This window comes from Spinacia oleracea, chromosome 3 (genome assembly GCF_020520425.1).
Source record: "Spinacia oleracea cultivar Varoflay chromosome 3, BTI_SOV_V1, whole genome shotgun sequence".
Lineage (NCBI taxonomy): Eukaryota > Viridiplantae > Streptophyta > Magnoliopsida > Caryophyllales > Amaranthaceae > Spinacia > Spinacia oleracea.
Window position 1 is genome coordinate 27118599 of NC_079489.1, and position 25926 is coordinate 27144524.

At 36.3% G+C, this 25926-nt stretch overlaps 1 long non-coding RNA gene across 1 annotated transcript; it reads left to right on the forward strand.

The window, feature by feature from the left end:
* Positions 1-23075: 23075 nt before the first annotated feature.
* Positions 23076-25926, forward strand: LOC130470263 (uncharacterized). The gene is made up of 5 exons (XR_008930253.1): positions 23076-23569; positions 23646-23705; positions 23816-23914; positions 24574-24637; positions 25639-25926. It is a non-coding gene; the product is annotated as an uncharacterized lncRNA (long non-coding RNA).

A 25926-nucleotide genomic window follows, 5' to 3' on the forward strand; every position in this document is an offset into this window, starting at 1 on the left:
CGATCCAAATCAGTACCAAAAATTAGCATGTCATCCACATAAAGACAAATAATCACACAACCAGAAGAATCATGTTTATAATAAACGCAAGAATCACCTTCATTTACATGATATCCATTACTAGTCATTGTCTTGTCAAACTTGTCATGCCATTGCTTAGGTACTTGCTTAAGCCCATACAATGACTTGACCAGTTTACAGACTTTGTTTTCTTGACCTGGAACAACAAAACCTTCAGGTTGAACCATATAAATCTCTTCATCTAAATCACCATTCAAAAATGCAGTTTTCACATCCATTTGATGCACAACAAGATCATGAATGCATGTAAGTGCAATTAAGGTTCTAATGGTTGCAATCTTAGTTACAGGAGAGAATGTATCAAAATAATCAATGCCATGTTTTTGAGTAAAACCCCTTACCACAATCCTGGCCTTATATTTATCAATGGACCCACATGATTTCAACTTTTTCCTAAAAATCCACTTACAGGTGATGGGTTTACAACCTCTAGGCAGGTCAACCAATTCCCAAGTATTATTACTTAGGATTGACTGAAGCTCGCTATCAATGGCCTCTTTCCAGAAAACTGCATCAACCGACCTCATTGCCTCTTCATAGGTTCTAGGGTCGTCTTCTAGGATAAATACATACACAAAATCATCAGTAATCAAGAAAGGTTCAGTTAGGAAAGCAGTAACAAAATCATCACCATAACTTGTTTCCTTTCTTGCCCTTTTGCTTCTCCTTGGTTCTAAATCAGACTCATTATTAGTAGTGGAACAAGGAGCAATGGGTAAAGCATTAGAGGTGCTAGAGGATGGTACATCATTACTAATGCAAGAGATCTTTAAAGGAAAAGTGTTTTCAAAAAACTCAGCATCTCTTGCTTCAATAATGTTACCACTTGCATAAGAGTTGTTAGCACCCTTAACTAAAAAACGATAAGCAGAAATTTGATAAGCATAACCAATAAAGATAGAATCAACCGTTTTGGGACCAATCTTGTCCCTTTTAAAACTAGGTAAGGCAACCTTTGCTAAGCACCCCCATACTTTCAAGTATTTCAGGCTTGGTGCTCGACCTTTCCATAGCTCATATGGGGTCTTGTCTAGCTTCTTGTGAGGCACCCTGTTCAAAACATGACAAGCAGAAAGAATAGCTTCCCCCCACATATTATCAGGAAGCCCAGAACTAAAAAGCATTGAACTCATCATATTTTTTAAAGTTCTATTTTTCCTTTCAGCAATCCCGTTTTATTCGGGTGTGTAAGGAGCTGTTGTTTCGTGAACTATACCATTCTGTTCACAAAACGCCTTAAGAGTGTTAGGGTCATACTCACCCCCCTATCACTCCCACTAGTAGAAAAAACCCTTATTGCAGCGGGCTTTTAGACCCCTGTTGCAGCGTACATCGTATGCTGCAACTGGGGGGCCTGCAACAAGTGTGAACTTGTTGCAGCGTACAATGTTCGCTGCAAAAAGTACTTTTTTGCAGCGTACATATGCATGTACGCTGCAACAAGTGTCAAAATTTTGGCAAAAATAGTGACTTGTTGCAGCGTACAAAGAAGTGTACGCTGAAAAAAACCCCACTTGTTGCAGGGTACATCTATTTGTACGCTGCAACAAGTCTGAAAATTTGCCAAAATTTACACCCTTGTTGCAGCGTACACATATATATGTACGCTGCAACAAACAATTTTGGCGGGAAAATTCTAATTTTGTTGAGGGACTTTGCACCAAATATAGAAATCTGTCATAACAATAATAGAATATCGCAACCTGTATAACAAATATATAAACAATAACTGTAGTTTTGTATATATTCCAAAATCAAAGTGCACGTACTGATACATTTAAATATATGTACGTTCCAATTTCAACGTACGCATACATTTTAATACAAAATATTGTTCTATAACATCTAAGCCAACTCGATCAAACGCGCTCAGGCCAATAATAAATACTTGCTGGTAAAAAACTTAGCCCATTGCTCATGAACCACATCAATTTCCTCACTAGCATAAGGCGCATTACTCGTAGTGTAGACCTTCAAAAACAAAAATTTGATGGGAGCGTTAGATTAAATGTCATTTTAGTCTAAATATGAACTATAACGACCCAATGATCCTTAAATGTGCATAAATAGATTGAAATGAGTATTTGAAAACTTTAAAAATAAGCATATTAAACATGTAATAAGTTTGAAATAAGTCATTAGGTTCTTTAGTTCACAGTTGGGAACGAAAATGTCATTTTAGTCTAAATATGACCTATAACGACCCAATGAGCCATAAATGTGCTTAAATAGATTGGAAAGAGTCTTGGAAACTTAAAACTAAGCATATTAATCATGTAAAGGGTTTAAAATGAGTCTTTAGGTTCTTTAGTTCAAGGTTAGGAGCGAAAATGTCTCATTTTAGCCTAAATATGACCTATAACGACCAAACAAGTCTCAAATGTGCATAATAGATAGGATTGAGTCTTGAAAAGTTAAAAATAATCATATGAATTATGTAATAAGTTTGAAATTAGTTTTCAAGTTCGTTAGATCAAAGTTGGGAGCGAAAATGTCATTTTAGCCTAAATATGACCTATAACGGCCAAAGAAGTCTCGAATGTGCATAAATAGATTGGATTAAGTCTTGGAAAGTTAAAACTAATCATATAAAACATTTAATATGTTTAAAATGAGTCCTAAGGTTCTTTGTTTCATATTTGGGAGCAAAAAAGCCTCATTTTAGCCTAATATGACCTATAACGACCAAACAAGCCTTAAATTTGCATAAGTAGATTGGAATGAGTGTTAGAAAGTTAAAACTATTCATATTAAAAATGTAATAAGTATAAAATGAGTCCTTAGGTTCTTTAGTTCAAAATTGGGAGGGAAATGCTTCATTTTAGCCTTAATATGACCTATAACGACCCAATAAGCCTTAAATGTGAATAAATAGATTGAAATGAGTCTTAGAAAGTTAAAACTATGCATATTAATCATGTAAAAGGTTTCAAATGAGTCATTAGATTCTTTAGTTCAATCTTAGGAGCGAAAATGTCTCATTTTAGCCTAAATATGACCTATAACGACCAAACAAGTCTCAAATGTGCATAATAGATCGGATTGAGTCTTGAAAAGTTAAAAATAATCATATGAATCATGTAATAGGTTTGAAATTAGTTTTTAAGTTCGTTAGATCAAAGTTGGGAGCGAAAATGTCATTTTAGCCTAAATATGACCTATAACGGCCAAAGAAGTCTCGAATGTGCATAAATAGATTGGATTAAGTCTTGGAAAGTTAAAACTAATCATACAAAACATTTAATATGTTTAAAATGAGTCCTAAGGTTCTTTATTTCATATTTGGGAGCAAAAAAGCCTCATTTTAGCCTAATATGACCTATAACGACCAAACAAGCCTTAAATTTGCATAAGTAGATTGGAATGAGTGTTAGAAAGTTAAAACTATTCATATTAAACATGTAATAAGTATAAAATGAGTCCTTAGGTTCTTTAGTTCAAAGTTGGGAGGGAAAATGCTTCATTTTAGCCTTAATATGACCTATAACGACCCAATAAGCCTTAAATGTGAATAAATAGATTGAAATGAGTCTTAGAAAGTTAAAACTATGCATATTAATCATGTAAAAGGTTCAAAATGAGTCATTAGATTCTTTAGTTCAATCTTAGGAGTGAAAATGTCGCATTTTAGCCTAAATATGACCTATAACGACCAAACAAGTCCCAAATATGCATAATAGATCGGATTGAGTCTTGAAAAGTTAAAAATAATCATATGAATCATGTAATAAGTTTGAAATTAGTTTTTAAGTTCGTTGGATCAAAGTTGGGAGCGAAAATGTCATTTTAGCCTATATATGACCTATAACGGCCAAAGAAGTCATGAATGTGCATAAATAGATTGGATTAAGTCTTGTAAAGTTAAAACTAATCATATAAAACATTTAATATGTTTAAAATAAGTCCTAAGGTTCTTTATTTCATATTTGGGAGCAAAAAAGCCTCATTTTAGCCTAATATGACCTATAACGACCAAACAAGCCTTAAATTTGCATAAGTAGATTGGAATGAGTGTTAGAAAGTTAAAACTATTCATATTAAACATGTAATAAGTATAAAATGAGTCCTTAGGTTCTTTAGTTCAAAGTTGGGAGGGAAAATGCTTCATTTTAGCCTTAATATGACCTATAACGACCCAATAAGCCTTAAATGTGAATAAATAGATTGAAATGAGTCTTAGAAAGTTAAAACTATGCATATTAATCATGTAAAAGGTTTAAAATGAGTCATTAGATTCTTTAGTTCAATCTTAGGAGTGAAAATGTCGCATTTTAGCCTAAATATGACCTATAACGACCAAACAAGTCCCAAATGTGCATAATAGATCGGATTGAGTCTTGAAAAGTTAAAAATAATCATATGAATCATGTAATAAGTTTGAAATTAGTTTTTAAGTTCGTTAGATCAAAGTTGGGAGCGAAAATGTCATTTTAGCCTATATATGACCTATAACGGCCAAAGAATTCATGAATGTGCATAAATAGATTGGATTAAGTCTTGTAAAGTTAAAACTAATCATATAAAATATTTAATATGTTTAAAATGAGTCCTAAGGTTCTTTATTTCATATTTGGGAGCAAAAAAGCCTCATTTTAGCCTAATATGACCTATAACGACCAAACAAGCCTTAAATTTGCATAAGTAGATTGGAATGAGTGTTAGAAAGTTAAAACTATTCATATTAAACATGTAATAAGTATAAAATGAGTCCTTAGGTTCTTTAGTTCAAAGTTGGGAGCGAAAATGCTTCATTTTAGCCTTAATATGACCTATAACGACCCAATAAGCCTTAAATGTGAATAAATAGATTGAAATGAGTCTTAGAAAGTTAAAACTATGCATATTAATCATGTAAAAGGTTTAAAATGAGTCATTAGATTCTTTAGTTCAATGTTCGGAGCAAAAATGTCATTTGAGCCTAAATATAGCCTAAAACGACCCAATGAGCCTTAAATGTGCATAAATACATTGCAAAGAGTCTTGGAAACTTAAAACTAAGCACATTTATCATGTAATAAGTTTGAAATGAGTCATTAGATTCTTTAGTTCAAGTTGGGGACGAAAATATCATTTTAGCCAAACTATCTAGTATATGTAGCAGATACAAAAGAGTACAACTGACCCTCAGACGAAGGTCCATGGTCATTTTTACAGCTTCTGAAGTTCTGATGTTTGAACCATGAACTGAAACAACTAGGTGATATTCATTTGTTTGCTGTATCTAGACAGCAGGAAATTATATCTGTTACCCAAACTACAAGGTACACAACACACACTGATACAAAGCCAACTAAAAACAAGTAGCCAGGATCTTTCACAGTTCACCACACTACCAAGCCATAAGCTACTACTAAAGCATATATACATACCCTTAAACAAAACCCAACACTTAAATCAGATATATATTACTCACTGCATAACGAGTTCACAAGTTCAATCCCACCTGAAGTGCGGCCAAAGTAAGAATTATAAATATTAATTCGGAAAAATGCGTAGATACCTTGTTATAGCTTTTGAGTGCATTTGTCGCCTTGTAAATCTCATATTCCATGGACTGGCTCCACGGAAAATTCAGCCAAGATCTCAAGGTACTGAGATCAGTCAAATCATAGGTTGGCAACTGTGCAGCACGGCTAACTTGGTCCATCAAATACCCCTGCACAAACTCCAAACGCACACATCAAACGTCACAGACTCGCTGTGGATCTGAAATACGGAACTTTGCATGCAATAGAGTCCTCCCCTTTGAGCATTCGCTGCAGAACTTATCTGGAACAACTCTGAGCAAATATTTAGAGACTGATGGACATGCTCACCAGTATTCGATGTTCGCGTGAGGAGGAAAACCGGTCAGACAGCAGCCCAAATTGTTGGCTATCCTAGTTGTATCTCATTATGGGAAATGCAAGTAACTGATGTGCAGATCAGTACGTGCAGATCAGTAGCCAGCTTAGCTGCCACAACTTTGAGATTGGGACCTTGCGCCTGCTCACTCTACCATAAACAACATTGAAGTTCAGGTGTTGCTGCAGATCAATCCAGATCAACATTAAAGTCAAGGTGTTGTTGCAGATCAATCCAGAGCAACCCAATTGAAAGAATTAGCCAAAATTGCACAAAAATAAATAAATAAAACAGTAATTAAGATCTGTAATAGGCTTCATAACCAACACATGTCGATTATTAAAGAAAAAAGGTAGGGAAATTTGCAGCAACAACGGAAAAGCGAATCATAGCATGCTTATCTCTTAATGAAAAACAAGGCTAAACAACAACAGCTATGTCAGTCAATGAATATAATCTTGAATAACATAAACCATTATAACCCAATGTATTACCATGAAGCATAAACATTAAACACCAATGGTCCAATACAATCATAATCCACACACATTTCATACCAAGCTTGAGTCAAGTAAACTGATACATTTACCAAAATATGAATCTCTGAAGTCTAAAATGCAATAATGAAGGCATTCCCCATTATATTAATAAACCGTCATATAAATGTCCCCAAGTTAAATTAACAATCAAAATCGGAAAAAAATCAAACCCTAACCATCAAAATTGGAAAAAATGTATCAATTAACACAAAAAATAAGAATAATTTATATAATCAAACCCTAAAAATACGAAATTAGGGGAAAAATCAAGAATTGACTGAAAGCAAACCCTAAAAATACGAAATTAGGGAAAAACAAATACAAAAAGTTAGAAAACTATACCTCCTCAAACAGATTCGCGCAGGAGAGAGTAAGGGATCGAAATACTTGGGACTGAGACGACGAGAACAGAATGCGATGGGGGAGATGAGGCGAGAACACAGACCCATCGACGAAGACAACGACGCAGGGCCGAGCAACGCCTGAGTTCGACGGCTGCTGAGTTCGACGGCTGAGTTCGACGGCGGCTGAGTTCGAAGGCTGAGGTCGAAGGCCAGATGCTTGGAGAGAAGGAGTCGAGCGAGCGCTGGGAAAAAGCTATTGACGAAATAATGTTATTGCAGCAAAATATTTTGAAACGCGGACTTGTTGCAGGGGGCAATAGCATGTACGCTGCGACAAAGTCTAGATGTTATTGCGGGCTTTTATTTTGTACGCTGCAACATACACTTTTGCTGCGAACAATTAAAATGTATGCTGCAATAACCCTTTAAAGGATTTGACCCGCGTTGACCGACTGGTTATTGAAGCGTATTAAGACATGTACGCTGCAACAAGGGGGATGCAACAAGGGTTTTTTCTACTAGTGGATCCTAAGTCTCTTGATTTTCCTGTCTAGCTGGTTTTCAACTTTAGCCTTGTACTTGAGGAACATCTCCTCAGCCTCATCCTTAGACCTGAGAAGATAAACCATGGTGAATCTAGAGCAGTCATCAACAAAAGTAATGTAATATCTTTTACCGCCCCTGCTTTCATAGTTTTTAAAATCCCCCAAGTCACTATGAACAAGTTCTAGTACTTCTGTCTGTTTATCTATTGATTTAAAGGGTTTCTTTGCAAATTTTGCTTCAACACATACTTCACATTTTGCAAAATCAGTTTTAGAAAAGCTTGGAATCATGTTCATTTGTTTGAGTCTTTTAATTGAAGCAATATTAACATGACCCAATCTAGCATGCCATAAATCAATAGACTCAGCAATATAAGCAGAAGAAGTACTAGCTTTCTTATTCATAATTTCAATGGAAACATCAAGAGTAAACAACCCCCCATTACAAAAACCCTTTCCCACAAATTCCCCATTGTGAGTAATAACTAGCCTATCAGAATCAAAGGACAACTTCAAACCAGCTTTCATAAGTAAACTACCGGAAATTAAATTCCTACGCATTTCCGGAACATGCAAAACATTAGTTAAAGTGAGTGTTTTTCCAGAAGTGAGAGTGAGAACGATCTTCCCTTTGCCTTGAACAGTTGCAGAAGCAGAGTTACCCATGAATACATTTTCACCATTAGTCTTCTCGTAGGAAGTGAACATTTCTTTGTTGGTGTAAATGTGTCTGGTTGCTCCTGTATCAACTATCCACTCAGCAACATCACCTGCCAGATTAGCTTCTGAAACAACAGCAATAAAATTGTTAGGATCAGCAACTGCTTCAACAAGGTGAGCTTGATTCTGATCTGGCTTCTTCTTGACCCTGCAATCCCTGGACTTGTGACCAGCCTTCCCACATTCAAAATAGTTACCCTTAAACTTATACTTCTGGATTTTCCCTTGAGGCTTGAACTGACTGCCCTTCCCCTTAAACTTATCAGAATAGAAATTGCCCTTAGGTTCAACCAGATTAGCTTTAGCAGAACCAGAAAATACAGATTGACCCTTATCCTTAATACGGTTCTCCTCCTCAATTTTTAGGTGACCTACGAGTTCCTCTAGGGTAAGGTCTTTCTTCTTATGCATTAACTGGTTTCTAAAGTCTTTCCATGAGGGTGGCAGTTTCTCAATTAAAACAATAGCAAGAGTTATATCACATATACTCAAACCCTCGGCAGCCATAGCAATACAGATATTCTCATATGCATGAATCTGATCAATAATAGGTTTATCATCTTCAACTTGAAAGCCTAACCATTTGCTAACACAATAACGTTTCGTACCAGCGTCATCAGTTCCATACTTTTTCTCTAAACCATCCCAAATATCCTAGCATGATTATAGCCCATGTAAATGTCAAGCAAAACATTCGACATATGATGCAACAACATTCCCTTACAGGTTCTATCATCCTTAGCAAACTTAACCTCAAAATCATGCAATTCATCATCATTAACAGGTTTCACAACATCAGAAATAACATACGCAACATCAATTTGCTCCAAATAAAATCTCATCCTAACAGCCCAACGTTTATAATTTTTCCCATCAAGAGGTTTTAATTTCGACATATCAGGAATAAGAAATTTCGACATATTCATAGCCATAGCAGAATAATTGTCTTTTAGATTGTTCTAGCTAAATAAGTAATTGGAACGACTTAACTGGATATTGCGTAATACGAACTGAACCGATTGTCGTGCCGTGGTCGGACCACTGCTCTAAAAGACAATTCCGCGCTACCTCCGATGCAGTAGAACTCTTGCGGTTGCCCTCCAGGGTTTACACGACACCGAGAATTATGTGCACTCACAATCCCCGATTGGAGACCAGAATATTTGCCCAGAAAGAGAGGAATTTGAGAGAGAGATTGATTGTAAGTTTCTGTATATTTTGTGGAAATAAACGATGAATTTATAGTGAGGCTTTTGGGAAACTGTAACAGCAAAAAACGGCTAGTGGAGAAGTTACGGGAGTAATGGGGAACTGCAAAAGTCATAAAACGGCTAGTGGGGAGTAATGACGTGATTAATGGAGCAGTTTCCAAAGTTAGTGGGTTTATTAAGTCTTCTAACTTAATCAAACCGCCCTTGACCAAAAGGAATAACCCGGCCCACGTCCGCGAACCGCATTCGCCAAGTACCAAGGCCCAAGGCCCACGGCCCTCGCCCGAGCCCGGCCCGGCGCGCACGCGCGCGTGTGTGTGTGTTGTGACCACCCATGCCACTCACATGCTTTCTTAAACAAATGTTTACCTCAAACCCCCAAATATAAACATTGAATATGGTTTGTGTTTTTCCCATGTGGGACTTTTCATATTCCCACATTTTCCCACTCATTTTCTTTTGTATTCTCACTAGGATTTCCAACATTTTCAACATGGATGATGTAATGTCCCTCCCATGTTGCGGTGAGTTTCCCATGGATCCGACCCTTCTAGGCTGATGCAGCATTTCTTAGCACTAGATCCCCGACCTTGAGAGGTCTTGCATTAACTCTTCGGTAATGGTTCTTTCTAACCCTTTGTCGATAGGCTTCATTCAATGTTTTGGCGTCGTCACGAGCTTCATCCGGAAGATCTAGAGTTTCGGACATAAGTTGGTCATTGCTTTCTCCACAGACCATCATACTTGTTGTATGCTTGGATCCTCAAGATTTCTGTGTCGGTTTCTACAAGGACTATAGCTTCAGAACCATAAACCAAATGGAATTGTGGTGGGGTTTTTCATTGAGAGCTTATCACATAATCTCCCCTCCAGAAGGGCATGCATTAATGCAAAGATTGCAACATCGGGCTGCGGGTTGGGATGTTTGTTGATTCCAATATGAATCGATCCATGAAGTCCTGAAGACTTTCTCCCCTTTCCTTTTGTACCGAGGTGAGTTCGGCAGTGGTTCGTTCTCTTCTGTTATGGCTAAAAAACTGTACTCGAAACTTCTGTTCGAGGTCGTCAAAGCTGTGAACCGATCCTTTCGGCAACGATTTGAACCAAGTGCTCTACTCCTGTTAACGTGGTTGAGAATTATTTTCACCACGATGCTTAGGAATGAGCGAAAAGTACATGTGTTGTTCGAAGGATGTAACGTGATCTTTCGAATCAGTTCCGTTGTAAGTTAGATGTGAAGGTAGCATGACCTTCACAATGCTTTCCATGATCAGCACGTCAATGAATGGGGAAGACTTCGGTGTCATAATATAATCTTGTTTCCTAGCCTCGCCTCGATTCCTCTACCCCTTAAGGTTTCTGCGCGGCAATCCTCAGCGTATGTAAAGGGCTAGGAGTTCGATCTTGCTTTCTCTTATCCCGCCTGGTAGCTCGGCTACTTGACTCTGGTTGGTCTGTGGGTCGGCTTGAGTCACCTATCCTCTCGTGCACTGATGATGTTAACCTACTGTGCACGTTGCTTCGGATCCGTGTAGGTTGACTAGCAGTCGTCTCATTTCTTTGGAAGGTTCGAGGACTAGGTTCCATGTACCACTCCGGCCCCTTTTGGGCCACTTCTTGAGAGTTCCGGGTGCTTTTTGTCCATTCGGTTCTTAGATGAGTTCCCGACATTGGTAGGAGAGTTCGGTGAGACCTGGAACATTCATTGCTCGATTGTGGCTCTAGATCCAGTTGTTGCCTAGTCCTTTGGCGAGTACGACAATCATTTCTTGCATTTTTCTCTTTGTCTTGTGCAAATAAGCTCTGCATTATTATCATGGTTGATGTTAGTTATTCTCTCGTCGGGACTGGAGGTCTAGAGATAACCGTATGAGTATGCGTTATCCTAATCGAATTTGAGTGGACAGGCGCTTGAGATTCAGATCCAGTGTCTGAATAGTCAAGATTTTCCATTTCTTAAAGAAAATGGTGGATTTTTCCAAGGCTTTGTAGTATCTTCCCCACAGACGGAGCCAAATGTTTTCGAGTATGAAACAATGGGTTTCGGATTGAAGGCCCATTCGTGATGTGGAAGATCTAGCTTGACCTTAAGTGTTTATTGTCCAAGAATACCTGCACACAAGTAGAATTAACTTCCTCGGGGGTGTTCGAAGGAAAGCCACTCCGATGCCTAAGCAAACACAAGGTTTGGGAGTAAAGAAAGCTCTCTAGGTTAATGTGTCTGAAAACAATAAATGAACGTACCTTGGTATGTGCACTAGGGCGACATATTTATAGCATTTGTGTAGTAAATGCAGTTGGGCTTTACTACAGATGGATCGTGGGCTGTTTATAAGAGGCGTAGAGTCTTTAGATGGTGAGTTGATTGTGTTGTGTTAGTAAAATGGACATTTGGGCAACAAGCCCAATTGGTAGCCAATTGAACACCCAAAAACGTACTAACATTTCATTTCATGAACTTTAATTAATTAAACCACACATCATTATGAGCCGATTCACAATTGAAATCACATCTGCCAATAACTTCTAACTAGTTTTTTATACCGAAAAAGCGCCACACCTGAGTCATTGCATGAAAAACCATTTTATGCCATTGCTTATTTTAAAAAATGATTGTATGCTTACTATACTGATTATCTTTACTTTTTTTTAAGGTATAACTAGTTTTTGGGCCCGGGCGATGCCCCGGTTTACTACGTTGACAACATTCACATTTACTTATATATAACTTTTTTTTTTTGCAATGATAACATGAAATATTTAATAGCTTGGTGGTAAAAACTTTATTGTTTAAACTTAAGATCAAGAGTTCAAACCTTATGCTAATCATATTTGACATTTTTTTTAATGTATATAAAGCTTACCTGGAGCGAACGACCCATAAACAGAGCGCCACGTGTCACGCATGCTATTTTATAAACGCCTTTTAATATATATTATAGATATAGATGACTGTCTTCACTATTTTGTCATATATGTTATAGTAATTTATTCTGTTATCAGATATGAAGTACTCCATATTATTTATGGCGTAGTGGATACTCCGTCAAGGGTTAATTTGAGTCTTGTACAAATAATATTTCTAACTTTTTATTATATGCAAATGCATGGATTAAGACATTTTTAAAGAGGGAAGAGGAAAAGCGTCACGTGACATATTAACTTGATTATAAACTTTACAGTTTTATCATGAAATGTCCCTAAGGTTTTACGGAACGCACCAAATATCTCTGCGCGTTTCAAAAAATATAATATACCCTTATTTAAACTTTTTTTTTGGCAAAACCCTTATTTAAACTTATTTGTACCAATGCCTCTAAACTTAACGGAAGTCTAATGCAATTAGTGATTAACTAGTATAGATTACTTTTTGTGTGGGTTCATGTAATACAATGTTTACAACTCCAATTAATCATTCACGTATAGCGTAAAAAAATTTGCTTAAGCAGTTGGAATGAATAAAGCGAAGTATTTGGAAGGGGCTGTGAGGCTTAACGGTTGGCAGGATCAGGGCTTTTCTCGTTGGCCGAGCGCATCTGATTCGAACTTTACCTTACAATTACTTGGCCTAATATAACCTACAACGTGCAAATTTTGAGTCAGTTTATACACCTGTAATATCTTTGAATCTTTCTTATTTCTTAGGCAAAAAGACTTGAACTCATAACCTCTTATTAATAGTATAATAATATGAAAGGTCGACTTACTATCTAATCTAACAAATTTTTGTATTTGATTTTTTCATGAAATGCCCCTGAGGTTTTATGGAATGTACCAAGTACCCCTCATGTTTCAAAAAAAACATAATATACCCCTATTTATAATTAAGTGCACCAAATACCCCTTTTTTGACGGTCTGTTAGTGCTCTGTTAAGTCATGTTTATAATTCACTAAATACACCTATTAGTGAACTTATTGCACTATCTATATATTATACTAAAAGAGAGGAAATCAATGTGGTGATCACAAATGTCACTCATCGACTGACCTCTCTTATATATATTAAAAAAATTATAAAAAAAATAAAATACTTGATTCTATAATTATTTTGTTAACTTTTACCTCAAAAAATATATTTGATTCTCCTTTCCTCAAAAATAAAAATATATTTCATTCTATACATAGGAAATATCTTTTAAATTATATCTTTTCTATATGGTAACAAATATAACCAATATAAAATTATCTTTATATAAAAATTAATATCCATTTCATGGAGTACGTAGTATGATTTTTATAAAATTTAAGAGTAGTCTACTTATTTGAATTTAGTATCTACATAATTCGAATACAAATAAGTTAGAAAATCAATCAAGGAATAAGAATGTACAAAAAAATACAATAGTACTCTATAATATTTTAACAATTAAATGCGATAATTATAACCGTCTTTGATTGTACTACTTTATACGTAATATATTTAGCAACTAAATTCGATCATTAACACCACTATTTTGTACTAATCTAATCTTTGAACATGAGCAATTGCTGTGCAATCTAATCTATCTACTGCTTTCCCAAATTCTTATATGAGATTGTCCTCACTATCAACTGATAGTGAGACCAGTTCACACTTACGAATTTAGGTATATTACTTCTATTGTTTAGACATGTTACTTTTTTTTATAATTTTTAGAGTAGGTACTTTTTTTAGTTTAAGTATGTTACTTCTATAGAAATTAGCTTGGTGTCCCTTGTAGGGATCACATGCTTATAAGATGTCAGGAATGGTTGCTCAAGAATGTGAAGGGCAATTTTAAAAGGAAGGTTATATTTTGTGCCTTGGCATCTACTACCTACAACATCTGGATGCAAAGGAATAGTGCAATCTGGGAAAGGAAGATCCTCAGACCTGAAAGGTTAGTAGCTCAAATTAAAAAGGAAGTTATACTAAGGGTTACTCAACTTATCCCTCATAACGTTACAAACATAGATAAAACATGGTTTGAAGGTTTGAAGGTTTGTAATTGAGTAGATGTATGTAGCCCTCTGTTCTCTAGTGATAATTCTTGGCTATGTACGAAACTACGAACTATTGCTTCTTATAATTCTGTTAGACTTCTAGGTGGTGAGTATGGTGCTAAGTCTAGCCCTTTGGGGGTTTCTTTTGGCCGTTTTGTCTCTTTGTAGTGTTGTATCTCCTGAGTTTGTTGGCCCGTGAAGCCTTTAATAAAAAATTACTGACAAAAAAAAAAGTATGTTAATTCTGTAGTTTATACATGTTACTTTTTTTATACGGAGTAGTTTTAGGGGAGATACCTTCTTAGTTTAGGTATGTTACTTCTATAGTTTAGACATGTTACTTTTTTTTTTATATATAATTTTAGAGGAAGTACTTTTTTTTAGTTTAGGTATGTTACTTCTATAGTTTATACATGTTACTTTTTTTATACGGAGTAGTTTTAGGGGAGATACCTTCTTAATTTAGGTATGTTACTTCTATTGTTTAGACATGTTACTTTTTTTTAATAATTTTAGAGGAGGTATTTTTTTTAGTTTAGGTATGTTACTTCTATAGTTTAGACATGTTACTTTTTTTTATACGGAGTAGTTTTAGGGGAGGTACCTTTTTAGTTTAGGTATGTTACTTCTATTGTTTAGACATGTTACATTTTTTATACGGATTAGTTTTAGGGGAGGTACCTTTTTAGTTTATGTATTACTTCTATAGTTTAGACAGGTTACTTTTTTTATAATTTTAGATGAGGTACTTTTTTAGTTTAGGTATGTTACTTCTATAGTTTAGGATCGTTTCACCCTTCGGCTATTTTGATTACCTACAAGCACGAGTATTTCCTTCACTATCCCCAGCGGAGTCGCCACTGTGAGGGGGTCGAAAAAGCACGAGGCTAATGCGTGACCTCGTCCCTCGTGGGTGTGACGCTTCTTTTTGTCAAATCAAGTGTAATTGGATTTCCTGTGAGTTTACACCCAATTGACTAGTAATATAGGAGTCGCCATTCAGTTTTTAACGACAATGAGAAAAACTGACAAAACCCGGTTATCGTGACATAAAGGGAATGCAATTATGTTTGACCACGACGGCCGTAGGTTCCCTTGTGATCCCTGGTGGTGGGGATCGCTCAACGTACACCCGCAGGGTAGAGATTGAGGGTTCGGGGGACTGTAACTACCAAGAGGAGTACTCGCTCTTCGATAACTCCAGAGGCAGGATATCCTTACTAGCTCAGCATAAATAATTGAAGGGACATGCGTTAACTATTAAACTAATCTGAGTTGATTTTAATAATATGCAACATATAGTACTAGATCGAGCGCGATTATCTGATTTAGATTGTTTTAAGGGACCTAGCATGATAATCCAATTTCCCAAAAATATCATATTTATTAAGCGTGATCGAACAATCAGATTTAGTTAGTTTAACAGTTCATAAAAGGGCGAGGAAAGCAATTAAATCATGGAAGAGGGACACATTATGACGCACCCTTGAGAGGTGCGTCACGGTTCTCAGAAAACTAACCACTTTGACTTTGCTATTTCTCCTTTTATTTAACGAATCTCAAATTATGGGACAGGATACGTTCTGTTCGATTTATGGATCGATTGCGACAGAACGCGTGATCAGTTTTGCAGCGTGAGGCTTAGGCTTAGGGGTTTGGAGTCAATACTCAGAAATATAATTGTGTGTTGTTGTCCTCTTCACGTCGAACTTAAGGCCCTATTTATAGAAAAGAGTTCGTGGAAAGATAGAATTGTAGAACTCTAATCCACGAGGAATTAGGAAAAAACACGTACCAGCTATTTTCAGCGCCCAGGCCTGGGCGCCGAAGATTTCGGCGCCCAGAGCCAAGCGTTGAAAATAGGATCTGGGCTGTTTTTCTTAGTCAGATTCGGATTCCTAGAATCCGGAGTATTTGAGATTTAATTGAGTCTTTTAGTGCGTATTAACCTTGTGACGGGATGCGTCTGGGCCCGTTACGAACTCTAGGCTCGTTAGGATTTTAATTAATACGTGACTCTTACTTTCGAATCATATTAGGAATAGGATTCTCTCGCAATTTCTATCTCATTTAGGATTTATGTTGGAGTGCAACACCTAATTCTGACAGGTTTCTATCTTTTATGATTTGCCACTTTTAACAACTACCATTACGGCAATTACTATTTTTAGCAGGTTTTCATAAATAGCAGGTTTCTATAAATAGCAGGTTTTGGGTGAAATGAAAAGGGGAATTGAGATTCGTTATTTTATAGGAGATGCGTTGTCAAGTGGAGATTTATGTTCTCATCATCGAACCTTCCCTTTCGGGAATGGGGACAAAAGTAGGTGTCTACAATTACAATATCACTTTAAAATTTTGTGCAAAATAAAATTTATGTATGTAAATGGTGAATCACACTTGATGATGGGCGAGTTTGGATTTTAGATTGGTCTGACGACAAAGTTAAATGTAGATGATTGACTAATGTTGACTAACAAAAAGAGATTTTTGGTTGATGGGTATAAGGATAACATGTACCCACCTTGGTGATGGGGAAAGTTTGAATTGATAGGATTTGAGAACACACACCCAATCCTAATTATGTATATCACTTTTAATTTTTTTTGTCCAATATTATAGCTAATACAATCAATTTTGATACTTCGTAATAAACTTGTATCAATATATTTAAAATTTAGTTGAAAGGAAGGGGAGTGATGAAGGGAGGATGAATTTTATTTTGTACCTCTCGAGATGGGTGTTGAGAGGGGTGAGTATCGTTTCTATCATGGATGGAGGTATGAAGATAAGAATTATTGGCGGGTGCGGGTGTGCAGGTCCTGCCCCGCCTCAAAGTCATCTCTAATTCAATAAAATAAATGGTCTAGATATGTGTTAAGTGATTGGGTAATGCGGTTGACGGGCGATTGTGCGAGTATTAAGTGGGTATAACTATCAAAGTAAAGGGCGTGTGAGTAACTTTATGCTTGACACAAGTGGTGAATGAGAATGAAAATAATTTTATCTATATACTCTTAATTGTTTGAATAAGTAAGACATCGAATGAGCAATAACAAATTTATCCATCATTAATTATTTTTTAGTTGGGGAATATCTTTAAACTATGTATTGATGATAATTGTCTACCAAATTTCATACAAATTTATATTTAAATTATAAACCGTGCGTCGCACGAGTACTATACTAGTATACCACTATTTAAAACTTGTTGTACCAAATACCCAATGGTTTTTAAAGTGCTAAATTAGTTCCTAACATCTAGTTTTCAGAAACCTAAAAAATTAAATATAGCCGTTAGTTTCTTTGTGCTTATAAATAGTACACATCTTGTGAAGTGTAGGAGCACAAAAGTTAACATCAGACAATCAGTTAGGTGCACAGTTAGAATCATTTTTTGTGAGCAAGCCAATGCTTAAACAATCAGTTTTGGTGCAGTTTCAGTGGCATTTGTGCACATACAAAGTAGTCGGTGTGTTTTTGTAAAACTACTATGCAACGAAAAATATTTATGGAATATAATCCCTGTTTATTTCTTTAAATTTGTTACAAACAAGCTCTCTACTTCATTGCTAGAAAAATCAGAAATGCAAACATTAATAGTCCTATTTTATTGCTAAATTGATTCGTTGTTTCTGATGTTTCATCTTCTTCTTCAATTGCTTGAATTCTTCATGCATTTCCCTAATTTCTTCATGTATTCCCCTGTTTTATTCATGCCCCTCTTCATCTTTGCTTCGCATGCTCTGCACTTCTTCATGTTTTTTCTCAACATATCTTTTCACCACGTGAAATTGTCACATGGATCGCACTTGTAATAATGCTTTTGTGGATTTCTAGTCGTTTTCGGGCTCCTTAAGGAAAATCTTCTCCCACAAGCAGCTCTATTAGCAAATCTTATGTATGATAAATTAGGGATGGAAGAGGATTCGATTTTTGAATGAGAACTCATTGCAAGTTAGAAGAAAATCACAAAAGAAAAAGAGGGGAAAATGAAAAAAATGTACTTATATAAGCACAAAGAACCTAACGGCTATATTTAGTTCTTAGGTTTCAGAAAAAATAGTCGTTAGAGGCTAATTTAGCACTTTAAAAACCAATTAGATATTTGGTACAACAAGTTTAAAATAGGGGTATATAGTGCAATAAGTTCACTAATAGGTGTATTTGGTGAATTATAAACATGACTTAACGAAGCACTAATAGACTGTAAAAAAAAGGGATATTTGGTGCACTTAAGTGTAAATAGAGGTATATTGTTTTTTTTTTTTTGAAAACATGATGGTATTTGGTGCGTTTCGTGAAACCTCATGGACATGGTATTTTATGATGTCGCGATCATTATTCTCATGGATTGTAAAACAAGAGAGTTTTTCAAACAACACTGTGTAAAATTAAAAATAACTAAATTAAATTGAAAGGGTAGCTTAATGCACCCATCAGTTAAAATATTAATTTCTTATTACCTGCAATACATTCGTGATCGCCCTGACCAATATTTAGCAAAAGCTTTTACATGCATGCACATGGTGTACGATAAATCTATTGTACATCGGGATAACTTTTACCCAGCTTTTTATAACTTTTACCTAGTTTTTTGTAACTTTTAATATGCTTTGATCAATTTTTATATTATAAAAGAAAAAGTTGATGCATAAACATTTTAAAGGGTTAAATTATTAGTTTTATATATAATTAGTAATTTTGAAGACATAATTTTTATTAATTTTATCACTAAAAAATCGATAGCTTTTACCTATATAAGGATAACATTTAAATATTTTGAGTTAACTTTTACTATGATGTACAATATTTAGTAACTTTTAAATAATTTGAGTTAACTTTTACCCTGGTGTACAATATAAAAGGGTAACTATTGCACCACTTGTAAAAAAATTATGAATATTGAGTTGTATTAGACATTGACACTCGTCGAGTACACTCCACACTCGTGCGTTATTATTTACAAGTACCTGCGATTCTGCGAAACATTTGTTAGAAAGGAAAGTAAAACACTTCTAGATTATAACCTAAATAGGTTATTCCTCCAATTGCCAATTGGTTTTAGGATAAAATCTTACTTGGGCTATGTTCGTGGATTTTTATTTCCTACTTGATTCCCCAGTAGTTATAACAAATTGGTATCAGAGCCGGGTTTTTGATTAGTTAGGATATAGCACCATCTGCTATATACTATTGTTTGGGGGCTTGTTCCAGTTATTGCCCGTCGGTTAGTGTCTCATAAGTGGCTAGTGTTAGGTTATGATACATATGATAATACATAAATCATGCGGAAACAACCATTAAGCCAGGAATACATATTATTTACACATAATCATATAGCATAATTTAGATGCATACTCTTTGTTGCGTGCCTTCCCTAGCTGCGCCCGAACCGAACAAGAACAAGTCTTTAGGACTCCAAGTGTCGTCCCTCCGTAGATAGTCCACAGCACGTCCGGATCCGCCTTAAGATTGACCAACTAGAATCGCCCTTAAGGTACTAGAATTTTCGGCACTCTTAGGTAAGAAATATGGCTGAATTTTTCTCTCAAAACTCACTTTGAATTAGGGGTGTTCAAAAATACCCGACCCGCATTACCCGACCCGCCAACCCGGTGACCCGACACAAATAAACCGGGTAGTTTTCAGTTTTTTTAAAAAGTAAATGGGCCGGGTACCCGACCCGAAAAAATAGCCGGGTATTCGGGTCGGGGCATGGGCCGTTTTATTTGGAAATCGGGTACCCGAATACCCGTTATTAAAAAAAGAGGAGTTAAAGTCAGTATAGGGTTTACTACTTTACTCAACTCATTTTCCTTTCTTCCAGCCGCACATCGTTCTTCTTCTTTCATTCCATTCCAACTCACACAAATTCATTCACAATCTCAAAGAAACTCACTAATATTTGTCCATGAAACTCACTGTTACTCATCACCAATCTCTAAGGCGACATTCAAACCAGATCCATCGCTCCAAAGGCTTTGTTGCTCCACCGCACAAGCTTCATTTCGTGCCACCACATCTCCTCTTACCACACTAGCTACACCATCGTTGCAGTCTGTACGAGGTTGTCGATCTTGTGCAAGGATTACGATTAATATTCCACAAAGGCTACAATTAGTAATGAGATTTGATTTTAAATTTTTTTTTCTACTTTTTATAATCTAGAAGATGTTCTTATGTAGCTTGGAGTGAATGTGATTTGTTTAATCTAATTTGTAGCATGGAGTGAAATGTAGAGGAGTGTAGATTTTTTGGTTTTGATATAATCATATCCTTTTCAATTGAAATAATCAGGGGTGTTTTTTTGGCCTTTTTTCCTTTCTTTTGTTAGATTAGTAGATTATATGATATCTTTAATCCATGTTCACACTGTATAACTACATGAACACTAAAAAAATATAACAACTTTAATTAACCGGGTACCCTGTGACCCGACCCGGAATAACCGGGTACCCGCTAATCGGGTACCCGGTTATTCCGGGTCGGGTCATGGGCCGATTTTTTCAGTACCCGCAAATGCGGGTACCCGCTAGTTCGGGTACCCGATAAGCCGGGTACCCGCTAATGAACACCCCTACTTTGAATACTTGAATTAATCTCTGAAAATATGTGACCCTAGGCACGTATTTATAGAGTTATGGAAAGGGAATTGGAATCCTAGTAGGATACGAATTAATTAAACTTAGAATCCTACAAGAACTCTAATTAATTAATTTATCCTTTTAGGAATAGGATTTTAATCATATACTAATTCTAATAGTTTTAGGAATCGTGCATGAACACAAACTCACACACACACGGCAGCCACGATGGGCCGCCCATGCGTGTGCGTGCGAGCAGCAGCCCACGCAGCGAGGCCATGGCCTTGGCGCGCGCTGGGCCTGCCTTGCGGTGGGCCTGGGCGCTGCCTTGGCTGGGCGCGCGTTTGGCTGGGCGCGCGTTTGGCTTGCTGGGCGATGGCCCAACTTCGTGCTGGGCCTTCGTCCGGCAGGCCTCGTCCGATGCTAATTCGTACGATATGATTCCGATTAAATTCCCGGTTCCGGAATTCATTTCCGATACGAACAATATTTAATATTTCCGATTACGGAATCAATTTCCGTTTCGAACAAATATTTAATATTTCCGTTTCCGGAATTATTCTCCGATTCCGATAATATTTCCGATTCTGGCAATATTTCCGTTTCCGGCAATATTTCCGATTCTGGTAATATTTCCATTTCCGATAATATTTTCCGATACGTACCATGTTTCCGTTTCCGGCAACATCTACGACTTGGATAATATTTATATTTCCGATACGATCCATATTTCCGTTTCCGGCAATATCATCGTTTCCGGAGTATTCATTTCTTGCCTGTGACGATCTCAGCTCCCACTGAAACCAAGATCCGTCGATTCCGAATATCCATAGATGGAGTATTTTAATGCCATTAAATACTTGATCCGTTTACGTACTATTTGTGTGACCCTACGGGTTCAGTCAAGAGTAAGCTGTGGATTAATATCATTAATTCCACTTGAACTGAAGCGGCCTCTAGCTAGGCATTCAGCTCACTTGATCTCACTAAATTATTAACTTGTTAATTAATACTGAACCGCATTTATTAGACTTAACATAGAATGCATACTTGGACCAAGGGCATTATTTCCTTCAGTCTTCCACTTGTCCTTAGGGACAAGTGTGCATTTCCTAATTCCTTTGTCGCTCGATGCTTGCTCTTGAACATAAGGTAAGAGTTGTCATCCTTATTATGTCCAGAGGTGTTTCTCGGTTTCAGAGTTCAACTGATCAAATAGACAGATAATCATAGCCTATGATTCATCCGAGCACGGCCATGCATTTCACAGTTTCTATCTCTCTGAGTGGCCTTGTACAACTTTTAAGCATCTCATCCCGATTTATGGGAGGACAATCCCAATCTTGCGATCTTGAGATTAGACTTCGTTTGATAGGTGATTACCTGAGCGTTGCCTTTATAGCCTCCTTTTACGGTGCGACGGTTGGTCAACGTCAAAGCAACCAGTTCTCAAACAAGTAATCTCAAATCACTCAGGTATTGAGGATTTAGTGTCTAATAATTTTAATGAAATTTACTTATGACAGATTTTCATCTCTTATAGTAAAGTTTCATAGGTCTTGTCCGATACTAGTCTTCCCATAGTAAGTATCTATGCAAATGATTATGACATTGCCATGTCCACATAGTTCAAGAAACAGAACTACTAATCATCTTGCATTCTAATCGTCTAACGTTTTCTATGCGTCCAATTTTATAGAAAACTCCGACTAGGGACCATTTTCAACCTTTGACATTCAAGTTCACTTGATAGACATTTCTTAGTCACAGGACTGGTCCTGACAGTCTATCTTGAATATTTCGTCAAATTTGAAGGGACTCATCATTTAATACTAAACCAAGATTAAATGGAATATGAAAATACATTTCATATATGATAAATGTTCAACCCCAATGTTTTACAACCATGGGCCTCTAACCCATCTTTAAAACATTTCATGGAATTCAAAGCTATGCTTGATTTCCAGTGCTACAACGTGAGTGTTGCTTCTCACTTGTTGCATAGGTTTAGTTATCATGCTTTGCCAATCTTAACATCCTTTTCATCGAATGTTCTTTGAGATATGATGATAAGATCTTTTCGAGTTTGTTTATTATGTGATCTAGTCTTTCTTGCTACATTAGTGGTTCTACGCATTTTGCAATGAAGGACCATCAAGTTAGCAGACGTTTTTCTTGCTTCAAGAGTGGTTCTACGCATTTTTCAATGAAGAACCATCAAGCCAGCTGTAATCCCCCGTAATTTTATAAAATTTATTAATATATTTAACATATAGTTAATTATATTTAAATAGAATTTACGAATTTTAGAAATTAAAATGTAATTAATGAATATTTATTTATACGTTTTAAATATTTCAACGATTTATGAAATCAAAAATAATTTAGAATTTTATGTTGAAAAGAATTTGAATTACGAAAACACATTTGAACTTGGAAATCAATCCTAATCGATTTTGGACTAAAACGAACTCAATTCTAATCCTAGCCCATATTAATAAAGCCCAAAACAAATAACCCATAATCCTTCACCCTTGTTCAATCCCATGTGAAACACTCCCTCAACTTCACGTGATATAGAAAAAAAAAAAAAATCTCAAACTCTCCTTCCCTTTTCACGATCCTCCTCCCTGCTCCTCTCTTTGCTCAGCCACCACCAGCAGCGCACCACCACCACCTGCTCGCGGACTCGTGGTTGTTCTTGCCGCGCCGCCTTGCTCTCACCGTCGTCGCCGGTAACTCCCCTCTCCCCTCTGTTTCTTCTTTCGAAATTCTTGTCCTTCTCCTCCTCATCTGTTTCGGTTCTCACAGCTGCCACCATTGTTTCCTGCCGGCGACCAAGCCACCACCCGACACCGGTCTCCATCGTCGGTAAGACTCTCTCTCCTCCCCGTGTTTCTTTCTCTTTTTCGTCCCCCCCTGGCCTCCTCTGTTTTGTTTCGTGCTTGCTTCCCTCTCACTCGTTTTCATTGTTGCGGCAGCCACACTCAACCACCGTGCGCCGCTGTGCCCCACCTCGCCGCCCACTCGCTGCCGCGCCTGCCCTAACGCCGGCCATCCACCCTTTTGTCTCTTTTTTGGTTGATTTTCTTAAACCCTAAGTTAATTAAATGTTTTAATTATGTTGATTAATTCTAATGATGTTCTTGAATTAAATTTATAATCTTTATGGTTTGAATATGATTTTCAGATTTGGTGTTGATATTATAAACTAATTATTTTCAGTTTTGGTTGATTAAAATATAAATTAGGGTTTAATCATGTTTTATTAATTCGAATTATGTTTTCTTGAATGAAAGTTATAGTTTTTATGATTTAAATTATAGATTTCAGATTATACGAATTATATAATAAAGTTACTAATTTTCATATTATATTATATTGGTTAAATTAGTGCCTTTAAGTAGTAAAATGTGACTTTTGAGGTTTTAATGGCTTTAAATCATAATAGAACAATTATATATTATTAAAGTTATTATTTTTATGATTTTAAAGATGTTGAATATATTTTGAGCAAGTTTTTAATTATTTTAGATTGCTGGAAATTTAAAAAGGGAAGTTTATTGGAGTTTAAGATTTGGGATCCTTAATATAATTATTATTATTATGCTTGGAGGTTAATTAGTTAAGTTTCTATATTGGAGAATGTTCTAAATACGTTTGGGATGTGTTTAGAGTACGTTAGTGTTGCTGTAAATTGTTAGAGAATTGATTGGAGAATTTTATTGGTTGTTGTTAGGTGGAGAATTCTCCGTAGGCGACTTTTGAATTATTAAAGTGGTCTCGCTGTTTGTTTACACAAGGTACGTACATACATGTGTGCTTGGAATGTGTGCTAATTGTTGAAACCATGTTGAATTGTTGATGAACTTGGTTATGTTAATGTTGTTGATGAACTTAGTCAGGTTGAAATTGCATGTTTGATACTGTTGGATGAACATATTAAACTTATATTGCATTTTGAGGATTATAACATGTTAGTATGGAAGATTGATGCAAACATGTTTGATTGGGAACACTAGATTACTTAGTATATAATTCAGATCAGTTGATTGTTGTTCCCTTTTAGCTTTTCACTACTTTATGAGGGCGGAGGACCTTATTTAGTAAGTTGAAACCTTATACCCATATACAGGGGTTGATCAGTATTAAAGAAAAGATTGGAGTTAATTGGAATGAGTCTTGTTTGATGCCTTTGTGTTCACTTACTCAATTCCAAGATAAAAACAGTTGTAAATAAATGTGAGTTGCATGCCTTATGTGATTGTTGAGTCATAACAGGGTGTCAATTTGTAAATCATGTAAAGTGAAACTGAGTAGCAATAGCTTTAGACTGTGCACGTCTAAAGTGACGGACAAACAGGAGTTGGGGTTCATGGTGGTAGCCCATGGCCTTTCATTCGGACCGGATTGATCACCGCGTCCTATTTTTAGTCAAACGTTCCTCGATATCGCAGGTCACCGAGGTTACGGAGTCGCGCCCGTACCTCGTCTTCCTTAGTGAAGACTTCTAGCTAGAAAACTCGGTCCATTGCCTATTTAAATTAAAATAATATTATTGTTATAAAAGTCTAGCCCAGTCTAGCCTAGTCTAGTTAAGTATGGTTGTCAGATTATCATGCTTTGTCTGCCCTTATGTATGTTCATTAGTGTCATGTTAGGATTGATCGTTTAATAGTATCATGTTAGGATTATTATTGTTTTAGTATGTAGTACTCAGCTTTGCTGATTACGTGCTTTGTTTGTGTGTGATGATCATGGCTATGCCTTATTGATCCTGTGATGACCCATCTTTGGTGAGCAGTCTCTAAGGATCAATAAGCGTTGCCCATCTACAGGTTTGAAGATGATGCATCATTGGGATCGGGATTAGAGAGCTTGTAGTTCATTTGATTTTCTAAGTTGGATTTGGTTTGTTTAAGTGGACTCTAAAACTTATTGAATTAGTAACATTAACTTTGTTTTTCGTTGATTGGTTTTTGGGATTTATTCTGAAAATGATTATTTATAAACCTACAGTTAGTTTTATGTTTTCCGCTGCAAAATTCTGAATAAGCCGTTACGTTTTCACACGGGCGATAATGCCTTGATA